The sequence below is a fragment of the Protopterus annectens genome, chromosome 8.part0 (assembly GCF_019279795.1).
Source record: "Protopterus annectens isolate FY-2018-M chromosome 8.part0, PAN1.0, whole genome shotgun sequence".
Taxonomy (NCBI): Eukaryota; Metazoa; Chordata; order Ceratodontiformes; family Protopteridae; genus Protopterus; species Protopterus annectens.
In genome coordinates, this window is record NC_056741.1 from 1,738,425,143 (window position 1) to 1,738,443,793 (window position 18,651).

Genomic DNA, 18,651 nt, shown 5'->3' on the forward strand with positions numbered 1-18,651 from the left:
TGGCGATTTTGTTGTAGTAGGTCTCTAGCTTGTTTAGATCGATTTGTCTTAGGTTGGTATATATTGGAGAGACATAAAGTAGGGTGGAGATAAGGTGGGAATTTGCTATTGAAATCTTTGCTGCTTTGGTGAGAAGTTGCTTATTTCTGTATAACGCTCCTAGTTTTTTGTGGACTTTTTTATGGTCATGGATATGTGAATGTCAAATTGTAATTTATTGTCTATTTCCACTCCTAGAAATTTGGTGTGTTCAGTTGGGTATATAGTGGTGTTCTCTTTTGCTGTGATGTTAAAGTGAGAGTTGTTTTGAGTATGTTTGTATAACTATGCAATGCACGTAACTATGTATGTAAGTATAACTTCCTTATCTCACAACTTCTGAATAATCTCATCCCTTCCTTTAACTGATCTCAAATTGCTGCCTATATCACCTAACTCCCCCCTACCCTTGATTTAAGAGCAATCATCCTTGTGAATCTCTGAATTAATTCTTCCACAAGCACCATATCTGGAGCATCCTGTAAATGAGCAGCCAAAGCACTTACATTAATGGGAAGGTGGGAAGGCCTGTCTCCCTGCTAGACCTCAAAAGGTCACTGCACTTCCTTGATCAATGAAAATTACCTCTACACTGTCTGCCACTATCCTATAGCATCAAACCCATCTGGGCAACTGCCCCCACCCATATACCAGCACTTAACTGCTGCATGATTTGCACATCAGATAGAATAAATGTGATTAAATCTGCACATGAGCATCTGCATAGGTTGAAAGCACATGTACCCAGCTTTCTCCCTGTGTTCCCCAAAGGCCTTTCATGATAACCAACTTTATCAAGCACAGTTTCTATAAAGACAACAGCATGTCTGACCTCCCACTGAAGCATCTTATTCACTGTCTCCCTGTTGTGAAAATGCTGCTCTTATCATAACCAACAATTTCCAGTCTACAATCTCTGTTCTTCCTGAATGGTAAGAAAGTATGCTAACAGGGGCACTGTCTGAGGTGTGTCTGTCTCTAACATCATGACCTTATTATAGGCAAAACCTAAGACCAAGTTATCCCAAATCCTTGCTCTAAATCTACCTGGTATCCTGCTGTTCAACTTGGCCAAGGCTGATACCAGGCCCTTAGTTTCCAGTGCCGCTATTTCTGCTAACCTTTACACACCAGCCACATTAATTATTTCAAACAAATCTACATAATCAACACTTCATCTTCTCTTTTAAAAAAAAAAAAGCAGAAGTGTGAGGAGTAATAAATATTCCTGATCTCCCCAACAAAATGTGTAGTAAGCCAATCTCCTGGTTCTACTCCCAAATCCCCTCTATCCTTGTTACATCCGTACTGGTTACATCCTGAGCTGCATGCTTGCCTGACAGAGCCAGATCACCTACACCTGAAATGGGATCACCCACAGGTATACCCAACTGATGTCGGGCCTCCTGGATTTGTTCCTCAAACTTAGTGGTTCATTTCCACACTCTTTCTAATCTAAACACTGGAGGTACTCTGCTACTTTGTGAACTACAGGCATAGATAAGGGTACTTCCCCTATCATTTCAGAATATTCAGCATTACCTGTTAATGGCTGCTGGCCCTGTGTTAGACAATCATTATACCTTTCCTCACAGTGGAAGGGTTGCATTTCTCCCCTGCAGTCTTATGCTTCATCTGACTTCTCATCTGTGGTTGAATTTCCAACAAGAGGCTAAGTTGGTGCCTCTTACCATATACTTGCTAGCTATACGTCCCCAACTATGAACCAGGAAAGCACATACCTGAAGCTACTAGAATCACTGACCATGCAGATGAATACCATAGTCATGGGTGATTTTAACTATCCCTCCATTCAGAGCTGGCTCCAACACTAGGTGGCCAAGGCAGTCGCCTAGGGCTCACTGGCTGGAAGGGGACCCCGCTGGCTGGGAATTCATTTTTTGAATTAAAAAAATTAATAAAAATAATAAAGTACTACTTTCTTAAAAGGGCATTCTTCTTTAAGAACATCCTTTGTGTCTGCGTCAGGTCACATGCAGCTATTGCATCTGTGTGTGATCATTGCACACACCTGTTGTGTCTGTCTTCTGCACATGTGGAATTTGAATTCAAGAAGACATTTCTATGCTGCAGACTATGGACAAACAGAGTAGGTGGTGAATGTGCAGACTGAGAATTATAAGTAGGACAAAGTAGGAGATGAGTATGCAGACTGATAAGGGCCGTGTGTGTGTGTGTGTGTGTGTGTGTGTGTGTGTGTGTGTGTGTGTGTGTGTGTGTGTGTGTGTGTGTGTGTGTGTGTGTGTGTGTGTGGGTGAGTGAAATGCATTAGGAATAGCAGGTGGTAGTGGTATAGCAGGTGGTAGTGGTAAATTGTTCAGGCTCAAACCCAAGAGTCTGAATCCTTACCACAACTACAACACTGCTAAAAAAATTAAGTTTTCAAGTACATTTTCAAGGAATTGAGTTTCAGGTACATTTGCAAGGAATTGTGAGGTTTAAGGAAAGTTTTATGTACATTTTCAGGGGATTGTGAGGTTTTAGGAAAGAAATTTTTACTGCTGCTCATGCTAAGTCTGTTTATAATGTTCAACTGTTTTTGTTTAGCAAATGGTATCACTATTGTGCAATGCAATTGAAAAGTATTGTTAGTAGTGCAACTGGTAGAATACTTGTATTTGATATAGAAGGCTGTGGGTTCTACTCTCACAGCATGTAGATGGATTGCTGATATGGTGTTGTACTTTAAAGGTGGTGGGGTGCTGCAGGCCTGAATATATCCTCATTTATATAAGATGCCTAGTAACTATGAAATTATCAGTTTGCCATCCATTCCCTATTTCAATATTACTTGCTTACCATTTTTTTAATGTAACATACATAGGCAATTTATTCTTCAAGTGCAGCAGACACTGAATTTGTAGATGAAACACTGAAATATAAACTTGTTTGCTAGTAGAAACATCTTTGTTAGTTACAGATCTCTTTAGGATGGAAATATTTAGATGACTTTTACTTCTGCAAAGGTTGTGCATATTGACTGATATTGGTGGATTGTAATGACAGAAGTTTGAGTGGCCTTTTATGGTTGAAATGTTCTGAAATGGGCAGTTTTGGTTCATAAGTTTTGTTTCATTGCTTTCTGGAAAAATGTTCAAAACTATACATTTAAATCACACTCTAACAAGTGGTGCTGTTTTATACAAGGAATATAATTTAATACAATCAGGGAGGTGAATCAAGGAACTCATGCATGTCTGCAGAGTCCTAGAATGTGTGCAAGGGGCCTGTGATTTTAAAACAGCCCAAAGGTAAACTTTATCTGCCACTGGCCATATACAATTTCTTTGAATATGGGTTTCAATGCCTTTTCAATTAATGTGCATTTCAAGGGCAAAGAAGTTTTAATGCTAAGTCTGTTTTAATTGTGAGACTGTATTGCTTTGTTTATCAAACATTTGCCAGTGTTTGTGCTATAAAATTTGAAATAAAAGTTTTAAATTAAACCCAAATCTCTGTAATCATTGTAGAAGTAAAGGAGAAAACAGTATGCGCACTGAAAGATTTGAACAGTATTTAAGGTAACTGTAGAGAAAAGCCAAGTAATGGGACAATAGAATGGCTGTGGGGGTGGAGTGTATATGGGGGTGTTGGGTGGCTGTGTATGGGTGACCCAATCTATTACTCTGACTTGGGCCCCATTTGACCTAGAATGTGTGCAAGGGCCCCATTAATTGGGAGGCATACATAACCACTAACCTGCAGTTTCAAAGATTTCTTCACTTTGTAAATTCAAATTTCCTGGTGTAGTTAGTCTGCACTGCTACAAGGAGAACAAATATCCTAGATCTAGTACCCACCAATATGAGAGAGTGCTACATCCCAACAAATCAGACCAAGATATAGAGCAAAGTCACAGAGGTGCACCCCCCATGTTAGGTATTCACTGGTAAGATCAAATCACAGAGTGGTCTCCCTCAAAATAAAAATAAAACTTGTTCCCCACCTAACCCCAAAAGGTTTAAAAACTTCTCTAAGGTAAATTACACCCAAATAAGGGATGACATAGCTAGATTCCAAGTTCCCCTAAATCCAGAAACACCAAAACCTATGCAGAGTCATACACAAAAGCCTTGTATGACCATATAAGCAACTGCCTAGAAAAGGCAGTACCAGACTGAAATAAACCTACATCAAACTGCAAAAACAAGCTACCCTGGTGGACAAAAGAAGGAAAATCTTGTCAAGGAGGAAGATGGAATGTGCACAACAAAGCAATAAGTCTCTCATTAGTCTAAGCAAGGGAATCAGAGAACTAAGTAAAGTCTCTGAAAGCAGACTTTGAGGTAAAAATAGTCTCTAAAGCTAAGAATAACCATAAGGCATTTTTCAGTTATGTCCACAGTCTTAAGGGGAACACCTAACAATGTGCGAAATTAGTTGTAGATGCCATCATCTATACTCAACCGGAAGACATAGCAAGTCTGCTGGCTGAGAAAATGCAGCTCAAATTTTACCTCCCCATCACCCCTAGTTCTCCCCCAAGAAATAACCTGCACCACTCCACTGCCAATTATCCCTAAAGAACAGGTTACCACTGTGCTCTCTAAAGCTAAAAGCACATTTTCAGTGGGGCTTGATAATATACTAGGTTGCCTCTAAAATAGCTTAAATCAGGACATATCAGGCCCATTAGGATCTCTATTTAACCACAACCTCTGGACTGACTTTGTCCTGATAAAGTAGAGGTTAATGACAATCATCCCTCTGCATAAAGGGGGATCATCAACTGACCCCAGGAAATTACAGACCCATAAGTATGACTAGCCTTATATGTATGGCCGTGTAAATAATAATCATGGACCTGATAAATAATGACATACAAGACTTCCAAACACTGGACCTGACCCAATCTGGCTTTATCAAGCATAGGTCATGACTACTGAATCTGGTGGATTTCTGAGAAAGTCACCAAGGCCATGGATGAAGGTAAAACAGTACATACCTCCTACTTCGACCTGGCCAAGGCATTTGACACAATTGCCAACTAAGGTATTATAAATAAAATTACAAAACTGGGCATAAATCCCTGTGTTATCTGATGGATAGCCAATTGGCTCACATATAGGGCACATGTGGTTAAAGTAGGTGAATTCATATCCAGCAAGAGGCCAGTTACTAGTTGTGTACTTAGAACTGGGACCACTCCTGTTCAGAATATACTTCCCCGAAGTCAAGGCAAAAGTGGAAGGCCTGTGGATGACAAAGTTTGCTGACTACTGCAAGCTGGGGGCAATCATTGAATCCCCAGTGATGTAGATATCCTTATGGAGGATCTAGGTCAGACAAATGTTTGGTGCCAGAATCATGGCCTAAAACTAAATGCAAAAAAAAAAAAGTCATTCCCTTTGGGAAGTCAAATACCCCTGCAAATTGCAACATCAATAGCACACCCCTTAGAGTAGACTCAGAAGTGAGAAATCTAGGTAGACAGACAGATAGTAACCTGAACACTGACTGCCATGTGTCCACAGCGGTGAAATCCTTTTATGTGGCACTACTTTTAAGTAAAGGTATGGCATCCAGATCTAAGGAAATTTAGTCCTGCTACTATATTCAGCCCTCATTAGACCAATAATCAAGTACAATGCACCATTTGGCATGTACTTGACTAGGCACTTACAGCAGCTAGAGTGAACCCAGAGGTTCCTCACAACAGAAGTACAGGATGTAAACAACATGAACAATGTGGATAGACTAAAAGCCTGATCCCTTTCCTCTGTCTCGTACCAACTATTCAGGGGTGACCTATGCCTGTCCTACATGGCACTCACAAATCTAACCCTGATAAAGCTGCTACATAATTGCAAGTTAAACAGCATGAGGGCCACCTGATGTAGGGATTTAAACTTAGCAAGGGATTCAAACAAATCTTGCTGGACAGACAGATATATGTCTCAGAGATTGCCCCGTTTTTGGAACAGGCTTCCTATTCAAATTAAGAAGAGCCCTTTCCTGGCACTCTTCAAACACAATTTGGATCAATGGATGGGAATTTGCAAATTCAAACCTAGGGTAGGGCATAGGCATAGGCACAAACACATGCCATCCTCTTACCCCTAGGGAGCTATATATTGGGTACAATCAGGTTATATTGGCTAAGCTTGTAAGGGCCCTTAAACCATTAACCAAGTAATCTCCTGTGAACCTATGAACCTGTGAATAATGTCTGTGGCAATATCAGCCCAATGCCCCTTTAACATCTGCACTTTACCCATCTGCAAAACAAAGCAAAAGTTAATACTAGCAACTATCCCTTTGTCCCCCAACCCCTGTCATTCCCCATAGCACCTAGTTGCTCCCCATGTCCCCACATACCCTATCAGCAATATTAAGTTAATTAAAATTGAGGACATATTATTTAACAACCTCAGAGTTTTCTACCCTTAAGACTCTATCACAGAACTCAATGCATTACAAACCTTGCTCCCTGCCTTCCATCATCACCCAGTACAATACCCTGCTTCTTAGAATGCAGAGCACTAAACACCATGCGGCATGTGGTTAAAGTGGGTGAATTCAGATAGAGCAAGAAGCCTGTTACTAGTTGTGTGCTACAGAGCCATGTGAACCACTAACTAGATCAACTAATACACCCATCAACTGGCATGAGCTAATGAAGCCTTAACACCATTAATTTGATTATTAGCATGACTAACTACAATTATGCAGGTTCAAGCTAAACCTTCTAAAACTAGTTGCATGACAAAACCTTTACCACAATTTGTCATTCTGCTTGACACCAAACTGTACATAAATGCCATGAGTAGAGGAAACCTCCAGAACTGCTGCTGTACTATAACAAACATATTACAAATAGAAAACAAGCTTTAATCTTTAAACACTTTCATCCTATATTTTATTCCGGAGAGTAACAAGCAATGCCAAACTAACTTTTAAATGTATTTATTTATTGGCATTTGGTTACTGGGAAAGTCATTTTCAGTGGAGGTCTATGGAGAAGAGCTCCAAAAAAAAAACATTAGAAGTATCGTAACATTGAATAACACATTACATTGTATAAACAGAGAATACAGTAATTTATATTTACGTTCTACAGTAAACAGTGAAAAGATCCAAACATTTAGTAATCGAAAACAGACATAACTTTTAGTAATCAAAACTAGAAATAAAAATAAACAGTAGAGGATAAGGTTTGGTAAGGATTTCAAAATATGTAAATGCAACAAAGGTAAAAAGTAGGTTGTATATTATGCAGCAATAGTATACAAAAGGAGAAGATGTTGCACTAGTGCTAGGAAGATGTAGCAAGTATAGTGGTAAGAAAAATAATAGTAGTGAGGGATAGTGTGAAAAAGGTCATAGAGCAGACGGGGGGAGTAGGATTATTGTGAGACTGGTAAGAGCTAAAAGAAATTTGCAGGGATTAGGACAGAGCCAGACAAGTCAGCCAGGATTAGAATAGGAGCAAATCCAAAATTTAGATAAGAAATCCTTTGAATTTTGCTTGAATTTTATGATGTTTGGATTTGCTCTGAGTGTTAGGGCTAGGGAGTTCCAGCTTTTATCCACAAAGTAGGAGTATAGGCTTTGTCTAGCTGATGGCTTGGGTTTGTGCAGCCAAGAGTTGTTTTTTCTCAGATAGGAGAGTCCTTCTGGGAATGTAGATGTAGAATATAAAGTTAACTCAGGGCAGGCTGCAGGTTTATGGATTATGTTGTGGGCAGTAATAAGTTGAAGATAGCTGAGGTGATATGGGAATTCAAGCTAATTAAGTGAGTTCAGAGGTGTGCAGTAATAGGTTTACTGTATTGAGTCAGTTGCAAATTTAGCAATTTTATTTTACCATGATTGTAGCTTACTTTTTACTGTAATATATATGTTAACTACAGGGACACCATATAGAAGTGAGCGTAACAATTAGCTTTTGGCAAGAGTGTTTTTTGTGGATGTATTTAAACATTTTTGTTCCTATAAAGCACCCTTAGTTTATGATGGATTTTTTTATATTGTTTTGGATGTGAAGATAAAATGTAAGATTCTTTTGTATTGTAACCCCTAAAAGTTTAGTGTGCCAAACTCTATCAATTTTTTTATTATTTTGGGAGGAAATCTTGACCTTGGTGTTGTCTACATAAAGTGATTTGGGGGTGAAAATGAAGAGATTAGTTTTTTGGGGTTAAGTTGCAGTTATGCTTTACTGAGCCAGGTCTCAGGGTATGTAAGATTCAGTACTGGATCTATTGATTAGAATGGTAATAAGACAGGCAATGACATCTGTAGCTGTCTTTAGATATTCATTTGGAAGGTTGTCTGCAGAGGCACAGCAGGGTATGATCTTAAGTAGACATCTTCTTGAGGCCAGTGGGAACAGATTATAGTGTGAAAGTGGGAGGTGGAAGTGTGGATGAAGTGTGCATGGATACAGATGAGATGAGATGAGATGTAAGTGGACAGCTATTTGTAGTGCTCTATGAAGGATGTACATTGGGAACAGGGTTAGGACAGTGTAGTCAGCAAGGGGTGGAGGGGTGGGTAGGGTTAGAGGTAAAGTCTAATTTGCTTTCAGTAAAATAGTTATTGAAAATTTCTGCAATTTGAAGAGGGGATTTATAATGAATAAATGAATGATCAGAATTTTGGGGGTTTGTATTTGTGGTTGGTTTGTAGCTGATTATAAAAGCTTCTTTTTTGTCCTTAGTTACTTTTTTTTTACCTGATGTCCCATGTGTCTGAAGTTTTGTAGATATGCATCAGTTTTATTAATTTGCCACTGCCTGCTTTGTCCCTATTTGTTGTTATATGTTATGTGAGTTTTAATAGCCAAGGAGTGTGGCTCAGTTTTGCTCTTTTTGTTTGAAGGAGAGTTATCCTATTAAGCGTATTTAGAAATGTTGTATTAAAGTGATGTACTCTTTCATCTAAAGGTGGAATTTTTAACATGGACAATTTCAGGGATTTTAGTTATGTTACTGAACATCTTACAGTTAGCGTTAGATAGGTTGCAGGGGATTTTGTAGTGAGGCTCTTTATCCAGATGGGATATAGTCCTATGGGTTTATGCTGGATTATCAGGGAGAGTACCTACTTTAGTGTACTTATTTGGGTATGTGACCAAATCCAATCAAAGGCAGATCTTTGATGGTCATTTTCATAATATCAAGTAGGTGTTGTGATGAGTTGTATGAATCCAAATAGATTCATACTGTAAGATGGGAAATCAAATATTAACTTTTGCCAATTAATATTAATGTTGCCTAAGATGATAGGTTCATTGGTGATAGTATTAGATGTCCAGGACTGGAATAGTATGACCAGGGAAATGTACAAAATTGTAATGCATACATTTTTAGTCTTGAATCATTTTACAAAGGCCATAAGAATTTCTGCAGGGCTAAATTTTAGACTTGGCTTAGAGTAGAGTTTCTGTATGTAGGAATTAGGGTAACATAATGCTATTCTAATTGCTTTTCTATGTGCTCTATATTTTCTTATTATGTTGTAGCCAGGGGGAAGCAGTTCAGAGTCATGTCTATTTGCTTTAAGCCAGGTCTCTGTAATTTCCAAGACATCTGGAGTGTTATACGATATCCAAGCATGAAGGTCTGTTAATTTAATAAAAATACTGACAAGATGTAATATAACTAGATTTTGTGTCTTGGAGGGGAGAAAAGGGGTTTGCAGGAGGGGTTGGGTCCGGGTTTGGGTAAATTTCTCCACACTGGGATATGACCGTTAAATGGGAGAAATAGAATTTTTCATTGAAAGCAATTTTTAGTTTTATAGCTGGGGGAAGAATTGGAATGGATTGGATTTAGGGTAGGAGTATAACATTTTCCATTTTAAAAAGAGTATGGGATTATTTTTCAGCCAGGAGAGATATCAGAATAACTTTGTATTAGTTCTAAACTGGTTACAGAAGTTGTGATGTTTTTTATGCTTCTATTAATTACAGGTGAGTAAAGTGATGTAGCATGTATAAGGAGAAGTACTGACACAGGAAAGAAGCAATGTGGCAGGTTTATAAGACAGCATTATAATGGAGCTTCCTGAGATGGCATTTTTTAAAAAGAGGGTGGCTGGAATGGTAGAGATTAAGAATAGGGATGAGGAGAATGTGGAGAGAAAGAAAGGTAAGTAAGATGTGTTAGTGTACATGGTTAATGAGGTCTGCCAGGAATAGGAGGGAGTGTGAAACTGAGGTGGGTTTAAGAGAAGTATAAATGTAGATGTAGAGGGGTGGATGAGTGGGAACTGAGTGAAGGGTAAGGAACAGTGGGAATTCACTAGACCAAAATGTAATTTTATGTAAAAAAAGTCAATATTGAGCTACCATGTTTATATTATGTGTCCTCTCTTGCACTACTAGATTATTTTTAAGAATAGCTTATTGTATCTAGCAGGTCTTGTTTAGGAGGATTGGCTAAAAGCAGTCAAGAGCTCTCAGTGTTGCAAGATTTATTAACAATAAGGTTGTTGCATAGTTTTATATCCAAAGAGTTAAGCGCTTTCATCCTCCAAAAATGGGAGTTCATCAGAACTTAATTATTCATTCCACAATACAATTGTATTCCACATTCAATTAATTACAGGACCAATCAACTTGAATCACTTTGCATATCAAACAAGCCATTTAAGCGTCATTCAACCCTGGCTTCTCACTTGCATTCAAGTGCATTTGCCATAACAATTCCCTGTACTCCAGAGTGTACTGCCAGGGACCACCCCTTGGGTTCCCAACCACTTTGTCCAAAATAAAAAAAATAATATTTTTTATTTTCCACACAAGTAATATTGTGCCTAAACAAAACAGTTGCCCCTTTCTATGGTTAACGTCATATCAATGTTCATAAATACTTGCTAGCAGAGACCGGTCAGTTTTTCCTACATAACACAAGAAACAAACATCACAAAATGAATATATAGGTGTATATATATATATATATATATATATATATATATATATATATATATATATATGTATATATAGCTACTGATGCTGTTTGTATTGCTAATTTATTTAAATTAAGGGCAGCAAATTTATAGGTTCCCCTGGTATTAACCTGATAACCTTTTTTGCAGCTTTGGATGCTTTTATTTGTTTTTGGAAATTGGTGCATTTTTTTTAAATCATTTTATTTATATATAACACAATGCATTTTTTTATAATTTATATCGGTATAGTATTCTAACCTACTGAAAATTTACTGTGGATCTGTATAATGCATTCCAAATTCATTTTTCTGCTACTTTAATGGCTTCTTAGACATGCAAGGAGATTCATGTTGATTGATCCCATAATTAATTGAATGTGGTATGTAATTGTGTTGTGAGATGGTAGTTTTGATGAAGTCATGTTTTTAGTTAGTCTAACTAATATGTGGTTGGAAAGAGGCTATCCTAATCAATTAATTAAAACAATCACAGAAGAAATTTTAGAAAAAAGGGATTCAAAGTTCCCACCCCTTCTTAGTATGGGACTTCCACTTCCTGAAACTAACACTAGAGGAGAAAACGACGCACAGAGAAGCTTTATCTACACATATACTAATGATGCAGCTTAAATAGAAAGCACCTTAGAAGCTTTTTGGCCAATTTTAACAACACAAGATGACATCAAAATTTATTTACCAAAAACACTAACCTTTGTCAGAAAATGTGACATAAACCTTAAGGGAATGTTTGAACAGAATACTAGTACAAGACAGTTAAAGAACACTGTTGCTTCCCACAGGAAGAATGGAACATACAAATGTGGTATGTGTAAACAGTGCAGCTATCTACTAAATGCTGCGGAAATATTTTTACCAGCTAGGAATTGCACTTTAAAGCCACCAGGATACCACAACTGTAATACAATGGGGGTAGTGTATTTAGGTGTATGCACTTTCTGCCGTGGCTTCTATGTGGGAAAGACTACTAGAATTCTTAAAAAACGGATTTACGAACATATATATGAAATAGAAAAAAAGAAAACCACTAATGCATTTTTTAAGCACTCTGTAACATGTACAAATATGTCTTTAAAATTTTTTGTCCTGGAACGGGTCATTTGTGACCCTAGGGGAGGTGACTGGGAAAGTTACCTAGAAACCAGAGAGCTAATCTGGCAACTAAAATTGGAAGCCTCAAAGAATCCAGGAATGAATGACTACATTAGCATCAATAGTATATTGAGAATGAAAAGGAACAAATTATAGGTAGTTTGTTTTCATTTATCTTTGTGTTCATTTCATACATTTAAACCAACATCTACATTAATTATATTAAGACAGTTCTTTAAAATAAGTAAGAGAATTGTTGATCAATTTATTTGTGTACTTTGGTGTTAATATTAAACAACTTTTTTATACATGAACAAATTAAATTAATAATGATTGAATGTATATAGAAATAATCATTAAGTATTTGTTCTGAATTCTAGTTACCCACTTTAAAATAATAGTTATGTTTTTAACCTATGAAGCTACTTTTAAAGAAGTGTTTTTTTGTATGATTAATTAGGTTTTTAATCACTGTTCAACACATTGGCTATTATTATTTTTTATTATATTTTTATTTTAAGAGCAGTGAATGAATTCCATAGCACTTAGTAACACAAAGAAAGTAATACTAAGCAACATTAAAATACACTTGTTGTACGTAAGATTTAACATTGTGAAAAACAACTTCACGTGTCAAGTTCAATAGATCTTAAAAAAAGCACTATAGCACTTTAACAACAGACTGCAATTAAATCTTAATTGCTAATTTGGCCTATTAACTTGTGTATTTAAGCAGTATGGCCACACTTGTATTTTAATCTTGAAAAAGCCTGGAATTGTCCAGGCGAAAGCGCTTGGTTTATATTGGAGTGTTTCTCTCGTTTTCGTGTTGGTGAATAAAAGATTTTACTGGATTTTTTTGGTTTGGCATTCCTATACCATTTAAAGGAAGATTCTTGTCTTTGCTTGCACTGAACATTGGTATTAGAAGACTTTGGCAAAAGCAATTGTTTCGTATAAGAAAACTGTAATTCAGAAAGCTGCTTCTGGTCCAGGTTTGGCGTGTTTTTCCAGTTTCCTTTTTACTTAATATTGTGCCTAAACAAAACAGTTGCCCCTTTCTATGGTTAACGTCATATCAATGCTCATAAATACTTGCTAGCAGAGACCGGTCAGTTTTTCCTACATAACACAAGAAACAAACATCACAAAATGTATATATAGGTATATATATATATATATATATATATATATATATATATATATATATATATGTATATATAGCTACTGATGCTGTTTGTATTGCTAATTTATTTAAATTAAGGGCAGCAAATTTATAGGTTCCCCTGGTATTAACCTGATAACCTTTTTTGCAGCTTTGGATGCTTTTATTTGTTTTTGGAAATTGGTGCATTTTTTTAAAATCATTTTATTTATATATAACACAATGCATTTTTTTATAATTTATATCGGTATAGTATTCTAACTTACTGAAAATTTACTGTGGATCTGTATAATGCATTCCAAATTCATTTTTCTGCTACTTTAATGGCTTCTTAGACATGCAAGGAGATTCATGTTGATTGATCCCATAATTAATTGAATGTGGTATGTAATTGTGTTGTGAGATGGTAGTTCTGATGAAGTCATGTTTTTAGAGGAAAAAAGCGCTTAACTCTTTGTCTACAAAACTTTGCAACAAACTTTTTGTAAATAAATCTTGCAACACTGAGAACTTTTGACTTTTTAGCCAAGTCTTTTGTGATTATCAGTTTTATTTCTTGGTTGGTATGTTTTTTATTATTTAGCTTCATAGGTAGGTACTAGGCTATCAGCCCTGGGGCCTATACAAGCCCAGCCAAAAAGGTACCCTGGCTTTTGCAACCCAAGAAAATTATTTTCCTGTGCCACTGTCGAGCAGAGCCACAGTGGTGATCCCTGGGTTGAATTTCCTATTTCCCATCCAATCATCAAGATTTTTCTTGAAGAGTGCTAATGAGGAGCTTCATTTGATATAGATAGGTAGTTTATTCGAGAGTATGGGAAGTCTCTGGGACAGAAATCTATCCCTCCAGCATGTTCTGTTTACTGTGGTGACAAGGTTTATGTCCCTAGAGCGTGTAGCTCAGAGGGATTTGGGATTTCTTTAAGTGGAGCATGTCCAACAGCTCTGGGTTTGACATAGCTTTGTATGTTAGGCAGAGATCACCTCTGAGTAGGTGATATGCGATGGAGTAAAGCTGACGTTTTTTGAGACGGTCTGCGTAGGGCATCTGTTTGAGGCCGGTAATCCTCTTTGTGAGGTATTTCTGCGGCCTTTCCAGTTGTTGTAGATGTCTTGTGAGGTACATACCATAAGGGGCATTGTACTCTATAATGGGTCTAATGAGTGATGAGTAGAGGGGAACAATGACCTCTTTTTTCTGGATGAGAAACCTTTTGTGATGAGGTGGCCATGTAGAAGGATTTCCTGACTACTGTAGCAATATGATTATCAAAGGAGAGACTACTGTCCACCTGTGTCCCAAGGTCTCTTATCACACTTTCGGTGTTAAGTATACTACCACCTATGTTGTAGTTCATGGGTACAGAGTTTTTACCAAAGGGGATGACAATTCACTTTTTGGCATTGAGCTTGAGACCATGGCTTTGTCACCAGGCATCTGTCTCAGTGTGGACCTTTTGTAGGATGTCCACATCGTTAGGAGTTTCGATTATGGCTCCTAGTTTGCAGTCATCTGCAAACTTCATTAGCTGAAGACCTTCTGTGTTTGCCTCTCCTTCAGAGAAGTAGATACCAAACAGGAGAGGACACAGGACTGAACCCTGTGGTACTCTACTTGTCACTGGCCTGAAGTCGGATTTGGAGTCTGCTACTTTCACAGTGTGGGTTCTGTCAGTGAGCCAGTTGGCCACTAATCTTGTGACATAGGGATTTATACCTAGTTTAGTGAGTTTATCTATAATTCCAGAGTGGGGGATGGTGTTAAAAGCCTTGGCAAGATCTAGATAGGCTGTGTGAACCACCTTACCCTTGTCTACGGCTTTGGTGACTGCTTCAAAGAAGTCTATCAGGTTTAGGAGACATGATCTGCCTTTAAAAACCCGAACTGGGTGGGGTCCAGAATTTGGAGATTACCAATTTCTTTGTTTATAAGTTCCATGATGATATGCTCCATGGCCTTGGAGACCAGGCTCGTCAGGCTAATGGGGTGGTAGTTCCTGGGGTCTGTGGTGGCTCCCCCTTGTGGAGAGGGATAACCATTGCTGTGCTCCATTCAGCAAGCACAAAACCTGAGGTGTGGCTATGATTGAACATGGTTCTTAGGTGGGGTGCCAGTTCATTCTGTAGTTCATGTAGAATGCAGCCTGGGATGTTGTCTGGTCCCATGGATGCTGTGTTCTTGGCTTTGGAGAGCTTGTTTTTTACCTGTGCAGCCATGATTACAGGAAATTTGCATTCTTCCAGTATAGAAATGGGCTCTTTAGGGGGTGAAATGGGGGTAAAGTTAGCACTGAACCTATCCACCAGGATGTTGGCAATATCAGTTGGGTCTGTATATTTAGTGCCATTGTGCTGTAACTCAGAGCAGATCTGAGTGTTGCCATTGAGATTCTTGACATAGCTATAGAATGCTTTGTTGTAATTCAGAGCAGATCTGAGTGTTGCCATTGAGATTATTGACATAGCTATAGAATGCTTTGTGGTTGTCTTTAGAATCAGTGGCGATTTTGTTTTCGTAACTAGCTTTGGATATAAACAGCCTTTGCAGGTCTTGAACCGAAGACCCTGTATACTATAGTCACAGTAGTTAACCACTAAGCCATCACAGCAGTAAAAGAATGGATATTAAGTGAGATATAAGGTAGTAGATAGCATAACTGATCAAATAGTTATGTTTGCTTTATGGACCTTTATAGAGCACCGGAGGCTCAGTGTTGCAGACTGCAAGCCTACCACATCCTCCTCCCATGAACAGAGTACATTTGACAGTGTGCTGCTCTCACTTGGCACTGCAGTTTTCAAGCTGTGTAAATGATTGCGACCACCTTGCTCATCTTCTGACCCAAGCAGGTAAATGAATGTATGCAGGCACTGCATGGCCAGTCCATCCAAGATAGTGCACAGCCAGGATATCATGGTATAGGCATCACTTTAGCCTATGCTGTCTGTATCATGCCCCATAGTGGTTGACAAGATGTCTCCTCCTAGCTAGAGTCACATTGTATTGCATCTTATTCTGTGTTGCTTTGGTCTAACTTCTGCTTTTTACCCTTCCCTCTGGATACCAACCCTCTTGTACACTGCTTTAACAGGCATGGTAGGCCCTGCTGGGATTGCTTCTTGATGCTGAAATTGTTTTTACAAAACATATTATAAAAAATTTCACAGACTACAAATATTGCTGTTCTCATTCAAATATTGTAGTAACCCAGCAGATGCATCTGGGCAGTTGAATTATCCTTTGACTTGACTAAACATCTTACACAGTGTTGTATGTCTTTGCATGTTCAGTATTGCATACCACATATCACATGCACTGGAGGTTGTGAAAGGAGGACATCATCCCTGTTTCCAGTACATATCTGTCATGCCCTACAACACATATCAGTGACATAATTATATATGGCATGCTGGCTGTATATAGTGGGGTCTGATTACACCGACATTTGCTCTTGCCAAGCTGATGACTCTGTGAAATCTCACCCTGCAGCAAATGTTTGTACTGATTGGATATGTGATAGATATAAAAATCATGGGGACTGCCTGACTAGTATACAGACACATTATAGATGATGCCCTGAGCATCAGCACCAATTGGCAGTTAAGCATTTCCTGTTGCTGCATCTGACATCTTGTGCATCCGATGAGACATTAATTGGAATGTGTATGCAGTTGTTGACTCCAGAACTTCAGAGAAATAATCAATGTTGTAGAATGCCTTATAATATGATGAATCTCAGATATGCTCCACCAAATCTTCAAGCATAAGGTCAAAGAACTGGTGATGGATACCCAAGGCTGATGCTTGTGATAGTGTATGCCTGAACTATATAGGTTTATGAAAAGTCTCTCTAACAAGGACTGTTAGTGCTATACACATATCTGGGTCTAATATGATACATTTTCTATGCATCCCATTTGATTTGGCATGCAACCAGCAATATTCATCAAGCTTGTATGTGGTATCCCTACCTACAAGGGAAATGGTCAACAATCATCTGTCAGCCAGACAGTGGCTCATGACACACCACAGGTACAACCTGTATTGATGTGTTGGGCTACTGCTGACCACATAATAGGCAACGGCTCCTTGAGTGGCCACTCACATGCTATTGCTATCACGTACATTCTAGCATCCTTTATAAATTCATATGTAAGTACTAGGCTAGCTTCCCTTGCAGGCCATTTTAAGCCCAGCCAGTTTCCCTTTTTGTCTTTGAAATAACCTATCCCATTTGGTTATAGATTGGCCTTAACCATCCAATAGGCAATAGTTATATATTACCCCATATAAGAATAGCCGGGATCATACCATAGAAAATTTGAGTGGAAGCATGCATGGGATAAAGCATTTAGGTGCTGCCTCTGTCCATTAGTAACACAAGAGGCAGTCTTGGGGTATATTTTCTGTTTCCCATCCAAAGATCTATACTACTTGAAAATGAACAGAGATAAATTTTGATTTATGTGGATGGGGATTTCTTTGCAAGCTATACTTGTACCTCCAAAGTATTTTGTGGATGTTGCAGAAGTTTAGAGCTCTAGACTGAGTAATTCTTATGCCATTTGGCTTGCTGATGTACAGTCACTCCATTAGTACTGGGTGGGAGGATGCCTTGCATGCCAGACACAAGTTACTTCTTAGCAGTCTGTAGGATACCAAATATAGTGACAATATATTCATATCAGCATTACCTGTTGTTCCAGGTAGGTGATTTCTGTGGGCTCTTATGCATTTCTAAATCACTCTGCCATGTTTGATGCCATAAGTTTCACATTTACTACCCCTCATTTTCATCTCGAACTTTGTGTCCTTATTGTTTTAAAGTAATTTACTTACTCCGCATACTGTTTTATTTTCTCTGTATACCTATGTCTCTGAGTCATCTCCTCCATGTACATCATGGATATTCTTCTATTTTAAATAGTACAGTGCCCTACATGTCTAGTCCTTTACAGTCCCCTGGATTCAGCAAGCCCTGCACGGTGTGCAGGACTAGTGCAGGAGCTCCAGCAGGCAATATGTCTGCCGTGCGATCCAGGAATAAGCTGTAGGGACATGCATGAGCGCTCCTGCACTAGTCCTGCATGGACTCAGCCCCTGTATGCAAATTACCCCATTTGCAGGTGAAATCCATGCAAATGAGGTGAATTTGCAATCCAGGAAACTGGTAGCCGGCCGTGCAGGACTAGTATAATCTGTAGAAATGTACTTGGTCAGTAACCGAGTACATTTCTGCAAACTACAAAATGGAGCCATGACAGCTCCAAATAAAGGGTGGATATTATGCCGAAAGCATGCCAATGGCAAAATATATGGTCACTGGCATGGAAAACAGTTGCAAAAATAAAAAAAAAAATCAACTTTTATTTTTTTAGCTGATCTCACCTGTTTAAGCGTAGGGCAGCGGCTCGCAAATG